An 11,611-nucleotide genomic window follows, 5' to 3' on the forward strand; every position below is an offset into this window, starting at 1 on the left:
GTCTCTTGGGTTCCATGAGTGGGCTCTCTTGTTTGCTCCATCCTTTTCTTAGTGATGGGCTTGTCCTCCTCAATGAGGATGTCTCCTTTTATGATAACTCCAGCTGAGTAACATAGATGGCAAATAAGATGAGAAAAAGCTAGCCTTGCCAAAGTAGAGGACTTATCGGCTATTTTTCAGAATTCATGGGAGATGACTTCATGAACTTCTACTTCCTCTCCAATTATGATGCTATGAATCATGATGGCCTGATCCACAGTAACTTCAGATCGGTTGCTAGTGGGGATGATGGAGCGTTGAATGAACTCCAACCATCCTCTAGCCACAGGCTTGAGGTCCAGTCTTCTTAGTTGAACCGGTTTGCCTTTGGAGTCTCTTTTCCATTGAGCTCCTTCCACACATATGTCCGTAAGGACTTGGTCCAAACTTTGATTAAAGTTGACCCTTCTAGTGTAGGGGCGTGCATCTCCTTGCATCATGGGTAAGTTGAACGCTAACCTCACATTTTCCGGACTAAAATCTAAGTATTTCGCATGAACCATTATAAGATAATTCTTTGGACTCGGGTTCACACTTTGATCATGGTTCCTAGTGATCCATGCATTGGCATAGAACTCTTGAACCATTAAGATTCCAACTTGTTGAATGGGATTGGTTAGAACTTCCCAACCTCTTCTTTGGATCTCATATCGGATCTCCGGATACTCATTTTTTTTAGCTTGAAAGGGACCTCAAGGATCACCTTCTTCTTGGCCACAATATCATAGAAGTGGTCTTGATGGGCTTTGGAGATGAATCCTTCCATCTTCCATGACTCGAAGGTGGAAGCTTTTGTCTTCCCTTTCCCTTTTCTAGAGGATTCTCCGGCCTTATGTGCCATCAATGGTAATGGAAAAACAAAAAGCTTATGCTTTTACCACACCAAACTTAAAATATTGCTCGCCCTCGAGCAAGAGAAGAAAGAAAAGAAGAAGAAGAAGAAAAAAATATGGAGGAGAGGGGGAGAGGTGTATTCGGCCAAGAAGGAGAAGAGATGTTTGTGTTGTGTGAAAATTAAGGAGAATGGAGGGGTTTATATAGGGAAGTGAGAGAGGGTAGGTTCGGCCATTTTAGGGTGGGTTTGGGTGGAAAATATTTTTGAATTTTGAAGGTAGGTGGGGTTTATGGGGAAGAGTGGATGGATGTGAGTGGTGAAGGGGGTAATTGGGAAGAGAGATTGAGGTGATTGGTAAAGGGTTTTTGGGAAAGTGTGTTATAGGATTAATTAGGAGGTAAGGTGGGAATATGTTAGGTGGGGATCCTGTTGGGTCTACAGATCCTGAGATGATCCTGTGGGGTCTACAGATCCTGAGGTGTCAAGGATTTACATCCCTGCACTAATTAGGCATGTAAAATGCCTTAGCATACCATTCTGGCATTTAAACGCCAAAGTGGTGCACGTTCTGGGCATTCAACGCCCATGTGTAGCATGTTTCTGGCGTTGAACGCTAGTTCCATGCTTGTTACTGGCGTTCAGCACCAGCATTCCTCAGGGCATATTCCTGGTGTTCAAACGCCAGGATGGAAGCGTGAGCTTTGGTAGTTAGGGTGTTACAGGCTCTCTAAGGTTTGAACTTAAAAATGAGTAAAAGCCTGCATCTCACTGTGACAAGTGAATCTTCAATAGATGTAATGCTTATAATTATATATATACCATATTATTTTATATGTGCCATTAGTAAATTTTTTATTATATTTGCTCAATATTTTATGTATTATATAAAAGTATGGAATATATCATAATTTACATATAATTTAATTAAATCAAATTTAAATAATATAAAATGTTATTACCATTTAATTTTTTATTTTTAATATTTAAAATTTGATTTTATTATAATTTTATATAATTTGTGCTCTGTCATAGTAAACTATACTTATAATTCAAAATCTTTCTTTCCTTGTTGTAATGCTACCAAAAAAATCCCAATTGATTTTTACTAATGTTTTATTTAATTTGTTGATGAACAGATTGGAATAGAGCTTATAGTTTGCCGGCAATTTGGTGGAATCAATGGAATTTGTTTCCGAAATTCTGTCCAAATCCACCGCAACAGTGACACTATGGAGGGGCTGGGATTTTCTTGTATATGGTTCTCACTCTTACCCTAAATTGATAACAATTATTTCGCAAATTTTATTTCCTCAATTACTTACTCGAGTGGAACATATATCTAAGGGCATAATAATAAGCTAAGGTTCATGAAGCAACACCAAATTATATAATAAGATTTTTTTTAATTTAAAAACACTGATGTGATTCTGAATTCAATTTAATATGGATTCTAAATTCAATTTGTTGAATGTTGAATTGATTTTGAATTTAATTTTAGGTAGCTCTGTCTTACACTCTCCAGCCTCATTTTGTCATTGTCGTTCATCTATTTTCCAACTAATTTTGAAGATTCTGAGCTAAGTCTATATTGAGTTTGAAATTGGATTATTTAATTTGTTGAATGTTGATATGATTCTGAGTACGGATTCTGAATTCAGTTTGCTGAATGTTGAATTGATTCTAAATTTAATTTTAGGTAACTCTATCTCACTAACTCTGTCTCACACTCTTCGACCTCATTCAGTTACTTTTGTTGTTGATATGCTTTTAGATTAGTTTGGATTCTGAAATGAGAACATGTTGCTGGTTGGTGCACGGAATTGCAATCACACTTTTGCAATCCGCACAACTAACCAACAAGTCCACTGGGTCGTCCAAGTAATACCATTTTGTGGACAATTTTGAATGAGTTTATTGGAAGCACATGCCAGTGATGATGTTTCTCGATGAACAAAGTGTGGATCATCTTGATTCCTTTGATTTTGACTTTCCCAGCCACAATATGAGTAGTTGTTAGACTCCTCTAAGTTTGGATCATATTGTGTCTCTAGGAAGTGTCCCATATGATTCTCTTGCTCATCTTGTGGTTCTGAAGCATAGCTCCATGGATTGGAGTGCTCAGGATCTGTAATTTATTGGTGATATTCCCAGCCACCATTAGAGATTGGTGATGGTGGGTAATATCCCATAAAATTTGTTTGATCATAAGATGAGTTGAACTCCATTTGAATTTTGTAAAATACAATACCATTGAAAATTAAAATTCATGTCACAGAGAAAGAATTTCTTAGTGAGGCAATAACTCAAACACCTTGCTATCAACTTAAATCAGAGAACAAAAACAAAGAAAATGCTTGATCTAGACTTCTCACCCACTTAATCATTGTTGATCTAAATCAATCTCCGGCAACGGCGCCAAAAACTTGATGGTGTTTTTGTGCAAAAACGAATTCCCAACACACAAATCTAACCAGCAAGTGTACCGGGTTGCATCAAGTAGTAATAACTCACTTAGAGTGAAGTCGATCCCACAGGGATTGATGGATCAAGCAATTTTAGTGGGTGATTAGTTTAGTCAAGCTAACATTGAGTGATTGGGTGAAATTGAGCAACAGAAAGTAAACGGCAGGGAATTAAAATTGCAGAAGAATTAAATTGCTGAAACTTAAAGAGCAAGAAAGTAAAAGAGCTGAAACTTAAATTGCAAGAAAAGTAAATTGCAAAAACTTAAAGTGCAAGAAATGTAAATTGTTTGAAAAATAAAAAGGAATTGGGTGATGGGATTTCAGAAATTAAACAAGAAAGCATAAGTAGCAATCAAACAGAGAAGTGAAGATGAAATAAATTGTAGCAGATTCAAACAGGAAGGTAAAATAGCTTGAAGAAGCAAACAGAAATTAAATTCAGCTTAATTGCAAAATGAAATTAAAGATCTCAGGGAATCAAAGAGACTAGAAAACAAGGCTAGATCTCACTCCCTTCCTTGATTCAACAACAAACAGATTGATGAAGAAATAAAGATGAAAGCAGTAAAAGAGTAAGCACTGCAAGTCTTGGTCCCAAGCTCAATTTGTTGCGTGTATTGCATCCAGGGTAGCGCTCAGTTAAAACTTTCTAACTGAGCACCCAACCTTGTGTCCTTGGATCCTTTGTGTTGCGCACCAAGCTCCTTGTGGCAAGCATCAGGGTAGCGCTCAGTGAAAATGTTTTAATTGAGTGCCCCTTGCCTTAGTGTAGCGCCTCCCTTGGTAAGCCCAAGGAACTTGGTTCGAGCCTTGGTGAAAGCAATTCAGGGCCTAATTTCCTTGGCCAAATGGAGTGCTCCTTCCTTGCAAGGAATGAGCTCCTTGGTTCGAATCCCACTGGTTGCATTTTGGTTAATTTCTCTTGGTGAAGACTAGCAACCTTTGTGAATATGGCTAAGTGAGCTCAAAATTCGAATCTTTGATTAATGTAAGCTTCCCACCTAACCTATATAACAACCTATACAATTTGAAGGCTAACCTAACTACCCACATTCTTCACTTTTTCACATATTCATGCATTCTCTTCTTGATCACAACCCATATGCCTCAATTCTTATTGAACTTAACTTTGGGGCGTTTTGTCCCCTTTTTATTGCATTTCTTTTTCTTTCTTTTTCTATTTTCCTTCTTTTTCTTTTTCTATATTTTTTATTTTTCTTTTGTTTTTTTCTCTTTTTTTATGTAATTATATCGAAAGGTATCAATGCATATGGTTCAAACATTTAATGACACATGAGTATGTACCCAATTCCCAATATTTTCAACAAAATACAAAAAACACCCCTTTTACCTCAACCAATGTCCCAAGTTTTCCCACACTTGAATGTTACATGCACTCACTAGTCTAAACTAATCAAAGATCCGAATTAAGAATATTTATTGTTTTTCGCTTTAAGGCTTATAATGTGCTAAATTAAGAACAAAGTGGGTTAATCGTAGGCTCAAAGTTGGCTAACAATAGTTGATGAAAGGTAGGCCATTTGGGTACGTGAGTTAAATAAAATGATGACCTCAATCATATAACTGCATGTCTACATGGAATAATGGACATAAAAAATTGAACAAATCGAAGATTACAATCATAGAAAGAGAACAACACACACAAGAATGGAAATAAGTAGTTATAAGCTGTAACCACATCATTGGGCTCAAGTCTCACATGCTTGTGTTGTTATCTCAAAACCATATTCCAAAATACATTTTTCAAGCAAGATTAACACAAAAATTTTCAAATTGGTAGGGTAGGGTGCCCTATAGATGATTTCTTAGAAAAGAAGTTATCATCCTGACTAACCAAGTAGTCCTAACATGCAAGAAGTTTTCAAATAAAAAAACTAACCATGCAATCTATTCTAACTAATGAAAGAAAAATCAAAATCATGGGAGTTGTAAAGAGAAGAGATGTTACCTACAGAAGTCGGTAATCGAGCTCCCCACACTTAAAAGTTCTTACAGTCCTCCGTGCCTTGGGTGATATGCAAAGTGGAATTGAGGTCGCCACCTCCATCATCCATGTCCTGAGTACTCGCTTCACTGTGGTCTGAAGCGGATGTGGAAATGTCCGGGTCATCCGTAGGTGGGTTGACACAACCCCAAAGCTTCTTGTAGTAAGTAAATCGGCGCTTGTTACGCCTCTCATAACGTTCTATCTTCTCATGGAGCTTTACAAGCAATTGATGGGTTAACTTTGGTGGTGCGGGTGAAGTGGTAAGAATGGTGGAAGGGGGGCTATGTCAAGGCTCGGGGTGTCCATGGGAGGCTGAAGATATTTCCCGCTCGGGATGATATCGCCCTTTGTCGGAATTGTAGCTTTCATGTTCGTAGCCTCGCAAGGAACACCGGCAGCAGCAACCAAATTGGATACCAACGCAGGAAATGGTAGATTACCCTTGGCCTGGACTCGACCCATCGCTTGTCAGATGAGGAGAGAGATGTTGACTGGCCTCTCCGTGAGTATGCACCAAACAAGGAGGGCGAGTTCCGCCGTGATGGATGACTTATGGGTGCTAGGTAGCATGAAGTGAGATAAGATCTGGGCCCATGCCCTAGCCTCTACAGTGAGATGGCGTACATCAATGCTCTTGGGCCGGGATCTTTTGCTCCCTCGGGTCCAAAATGACTCCGGTCTGGCAATAACCCGGCGGATAGCATCCCAATAAAAAACAAACTCAAAGTCATCACGCTGGCGCAAGATCTTTTGGTAACCATCCATTTCCTCCAGTACGGGTAAAACATTAAGCACTTGCTGAATAGCCTCTTCTGAAACCGGAACTTGCTTCCGGCGCACATATACTGACTGAAGAGAAGGAAAGTAATAGTTGGTCTAAAATTCTACCACCCAAGAGAGGTTGGCCACTTGTGGTCTTCGCATGAGAAACCCCCATCCTTACTGCTCAATGCGGGGCATCACATAATAAGCAATGTGGTCCGGTGGGGCGAGTAGGTGTTCGGGATGATAGTTCCTCTCAACCATGGCGGGAAACATGAGCTCATAGAAGCGGTTAGGGAACCTTGTGGAGTCCCTTGCCGGATTGCTCCTCTCTTGTTCATCAATATGAACAATTGTCTTCGCCTTCTTTGAGAGGGATTTAGCTCCTAGTGTAGGGTGTGCCTTGGAGGTTAATTTTTGAAGTGCTCTTTTAGTGGCCGGGGGTTTTCGACGCCTTCTCCCTGCCTTTCTTGGTGGTCATCCTGAAAAAGAAAAAAAGAGGGGAAACATTAAACCCCAAATAATCAACTTTTGAAAGATAACATGCATGTGACAAGTAGTGCCCCAAAAGGAGTGGTATGTCTTGAGGACGTGACAGCTGCAACATGTGATCAAGACATTAATAAAATCAAGGGGCATAACACTTAGCATGGGATGCGAGAGTGAGTAAAGCATGTAATAAGGCATGAGAAGAATACACTCAAGCATCAATAAGAATGAAGCAAGTCATGGAAAATGAGCATAAGAATGATAATCATAAAGCAAAAGAGGTTCAATGCACAAAGGAAAGGCAAGTGTATGAAGAAGAAGCACCAAGTTGAGAGCACAAAGTCAAAATTGAACTAAAATGGTATAGGTGCCTTTCAACAAACACTTGATATGCGATATTCAAACAATGAGCAAGTAGAAAGAATTCAACATGTAAAACCCCAAATGGAACACCAAACAACAACACAACACCACAAAGTCATAAAGGAATCAAGAAATAACAAAAGGATCCATCAAAGCAAGATAAAACTCAAAGATCAACACCATAGGAAAAAAAAGAAAAGAAAGAGAGCAAATAAGCAAGAATCAATTAATAGAGATCCATCTAAGAAGAAAAAAAAGAGAACTAAATGCAACTAGTAAGAGAAAGAGAATCTAGAATAAGAGATAAGAAGGAAGAGGGAGTAGAGATGAACCTTGAGAAGAAAAAAAGAGCAAGGTGGAATGTAGGTGAGAAGTATAAGAAGATATGGAAGGGAAGTAGAGGAGAGAGAAAGTGTGGGACCGCCGGAGGTGGTGGCGGTGGTCGCCGACGGAGTGGCCGGAGACAAGGGTGGTAGGGTGATGGGAGAAGATAGAAGAAGTGAGGGAAGAAAGAGATGGAAGATTAAAATTGAAAGGGAAAGTAAGGCAGAACAGGGCATGCGTTGGGTATTAGTTGCACCGGGGAATCGACGCGTGCGCGCACTCCACGCATACGCGTGGATGAGTTAAGCGATGTGTAGACGTCTTCCACGCATACGCGTGGGTGGCATGAACGGGATAGTGCGCGTATGCATCCCTCGACGTGCACGCACGGACAGAGTTGTGCCTTGGGCACAGAGTTGGTACAAAGTAGGCCTAACTCTCAGGTTTTTGTACCGGGAGTGGCATGCAGCACAATCGACGCGTACGTGCATAACACACACACGTGGATTTCCAGAATGGAGATCGACGTGTACGCATCGCCCACGCTTACGCGTCGGTTGCCGGGCACAAAGTAGGCATCAAGTGGGCACAACTCTCGGGTTTTTGTACCAGATAGTGCAAAATACGCAATCGACGCGTACGCGTCGCCCACGCTTATGCGTGGGTTGCAGGCACAAAATGGACACAAAGTAGGCAAAACTCTCGGGTTTTGATACCAGGAGTTGTGAAACCACACCGACGCGTACGCGTACAGCACGCTTGCGCATGGATGCCCCCCTTTTTTTTCAACATCAAATTGGTAGTAATGCATGCTAAAGGGATAAAAAAAACATAAAAAATCTCATGTAACACTCAACCTTAAACATTTCTTCAACATCTCAATTCAATCAAACCATTATCCATGGACTCCTCATGAGCAATATGACACCAAAATCAAGCAAAATCAACTCTACTATGAACAAATCATAAACCAAACAATCACTAAAAGCACAAAAACTCTAGAAACTATATGCAAGAGACTATACACAAGGGAAGATGATGACCGGATTTTAATACCCATAAAATTTTTTAATTATGAATCCGCTCTTTTGGCAAGCGCACCAAAATTATCGTCAAGTAATAACCCACAGTAGAATGGGATCGTATCCACAGAGATTGGTTGATTTGAGCAACTTTAATTAATTGGGGAATTAGTCAAGCTAAACAGAATAGATGGTAATTGCAGAATTATAAATGAAAGAATTAAAAGTGACTCAAAAATAAAGAAAGGCAATAAGTGCAGAAATGGAAATGGCAAGAATGTAAAGGGCAGAAGCTTAAATGACATAAATGTAAATGGAAATGGGGAATTACAGAATGTAAAAGAAAGCTATAAGGAAAGTGATAGATGAGAATAGGGGAAATTCATTGAGATCAGGAGATATTGTTTCTTTGGATTAAATCTAGCTCATATCCTCTTCAATCATGCAACTCATTGACCTCTTGGCAATCATGATTGATTGAGCCCCAATACCTTGGTGACTCAATCTCTCAAATCTTGATCAAAAGCCAATTCCTTGGTCTAATTGCTCATGAAGGGAGATATGCTTGGTCCCTGATTATACCACACATCATCATAAGTCCAGGTAGAGGGAGGATTGTATGTCACCATATCCAAACACCAAAACCCAGATTCTACTCAAGTGTGAGAAGGGATTTCTAGCATGGTTTCATGTTTCCTTTTCCAAGGTTCCCATGAAACCCATTTTGCATTCAACCTCTTTTCCAAGATGATCGAACACTAAGCATGAAAAACAAAATTCCTTCTAGCAAATCAAAGAGAAGATGAAGAGAAGAAGAAAATTCACTATCATTAATCCATCAAGTACAATAGAGCTCTCTCTCTCAATGAGAGGGAATTTAGCTACTCATAGCTTGGAGAAAAGTACTTCAAAATGGAGTGAAAAGTAAAACTAAAAACTATTCTTACTGCTTAACCCCCTTTCTCAATACTTCTTGGGGTTATTTATACTACCCCTAGATCTCAAAATAAAAGAACTACAAAAGTGGAAAAAGGAAAATTACAATTTGGAGGGAAAAAAAACTCGATAAACGTGATCTTCCACCTGGTGTGTGGCTGGCGCTTCAGTGGCGTGCCACGTCCTCCTCTAATTCTGGCTTGGCGTGCCACGCCTAACTCTTCAAGTGGCACGCCCTCCTTCATTAGCTTCCCTGGCGTGCCACGCCTTCAAGCCAAAGTGGCACGCCTAGGGTCCTTTAATTACCCATGTAGCCTGGAGTACCACGCCTTCGAGCCAAAGTGGCACGCCCAGGTCTTCTCCCTCTTCTTCTTGCTTCTGGAATTTTGAACTAGCGTGACACACCTAGGATTTGGCGTGCCACGCCCTTACTGTGTGCTCGATCTATCTTTCTGAAAAGTTGAACTAGCATGGCACACCCAGGATTTGGCGTGCCACTCCTATTTGTGTGCTTGACTCATTCGCTGGCGTGCCACGCCCAATATTCAAGTGGCACGCCCAGAGTGGAAGATGGATTCTGGCATGCCACACCTTTGTCGCCAAGTGGCACGCCCTTTTTGTTGGCTTCTTAACTTTCTTTCTGGAAAATATAACCAGCGTGGCACGCCCAGAGGTTGGCGTGCCACGCCTATCATCTTGCCTTGGTTCCAGTAGCTGGCGTGCCACGCTCAGCATTCAAGTGGCACACCATAGTGAGATTCTTGAGCTGGCGTGCCACGCCTTCGACACCAAGTGGCACGCCCAGCCCTTTCTTTGTCTTCCTTGTGTATTGGCATGCCATGCCTAAGTGGGGATGAGAGCTTGGCGTGCCACGCCTTCGATCTCAAGTGGCACGCCCAGGAATTTTTAGCTTTCAACTTCTCCTCTGGAATCTTGTACTAGCGTGCCATGCCATGTTGCTCAAGTGGCACGCCCACTCATTTGTTGGTTCCTCAAGCTTGGCGTGCCACGCTTGACTCCTCAAGTGGCACGCCCAAGTTACTTTTCAAGCTGGCGTTCCACGTCTTCGACATCAAGTGGCACGCCCTATAGTAAGTGATGGGCTAGGTGTGCCACACTCAACCTGGCGTCACGCCCCTTTGATGGCCTTCAATGTTGCTCTCTGGAAAATTGTATTGGTGTGCCACGCCCAGCTTCTGGTGTGCCATGCCCGTGTAAATGCTTGAGAATCCTTCTGGACTTCAGCACTGGCATGCCACGCCCAGCTCCTGACGTGCCACGCTAGTGTACTTTTTGTGGTGTTTGTTCCAAGTGGCACGCCCGTTTCACATGCCCAGCTTGTTTGGTTGTTCTCTTCCTATTTTTGCTGTCTTTTTTACCTGAAATTCAGCACAACCTCATTTCAAAGCAATGTACTATACTATCCATCAAATATTGCATGAATTGCAATGATCAAATGAGATTACGCTCTTTTGTGGTCCTTTTTATGCAAGAAAAAAGGGTAGATGATGCAAGTTATCACAACAACAAACTTAAGCTTTGCTTGTCCCAAGCAAATCAACGTGAGTGGTTTTTATAAGAATTAAGACTTGACCGATACAAGTGGAAACTGTCTCTCAACAAATTTCCTTCGGCAAGTGTATCGAATTTGTCGTCAAGTAAAAACTCACAATAGAGTGAGGTCGAATCCCACAGGGATTGATTGATCAACCAACTTTAATTAGAAGAGAGTTCTAGTTGAGCGAATTCAGAATTTGGGTTGAGAATTTGCAGAAATTAAAATGGCGGGAATGTAAATAACAGAAAAAGTAAATGCTAGAAATAAAGTGCTGAAAGTAAATGACTGAAAGTAAATTGCAAAATTGTAAATGGGAATGGGGTGTTTGCTCATGAAACTAAACGCAGAAATTAAAGAGAAGGGGTGAGATCAGAATTAGGGAGTTCATTGGGCGCAGGAGATGTTGCAATTCTCCGGATCAAGTTCATTTTCATCTCTTCCTCAATCAATGCACTCATTGATCTCCTTGGCAATCTTAATTGATTGAATTACAATTTCTTGCAATTCAATCTCTCAAATCTTAATCAATAGCCAATTCCCTGGTCAATTGCTCATGAGAAGAGATGAAGTGTGATCACTGATTATACCACATGCATTTCCCAAATCAAGTATTGAGAGGATTATAGTCACATATCCATCCAAACCCAATTTGGTCTAGCATGAGAAAGCATTTCTAGCTTGATCTCTTCATTCCTCTTTCAAGGTTCAGAAGAGATCCAAGTTTGAATAGCTCCTTTTCCAAGATAACTACCCCATGGGATAAAGATCGAAAGCTTTCAAGTAAAATCAAGAGAAAAGAAAGAAGAAGAA

This window comes from Arachis duranensis, chromosome 9 (genome assembly GCF_000817695.3).
Source record: "Arachis duranensis cultivar V14167 chromosome 9, aradu.V14167.gnm2.J7QH, whole genome shotgun sequence".
NCBI classification, from domain to species: Eukaryota; Viridiplantae; Streptophyta; class Magnoliopsida; order Fabales; family Fabaceae; genus Arachis; species Arachis duranensis.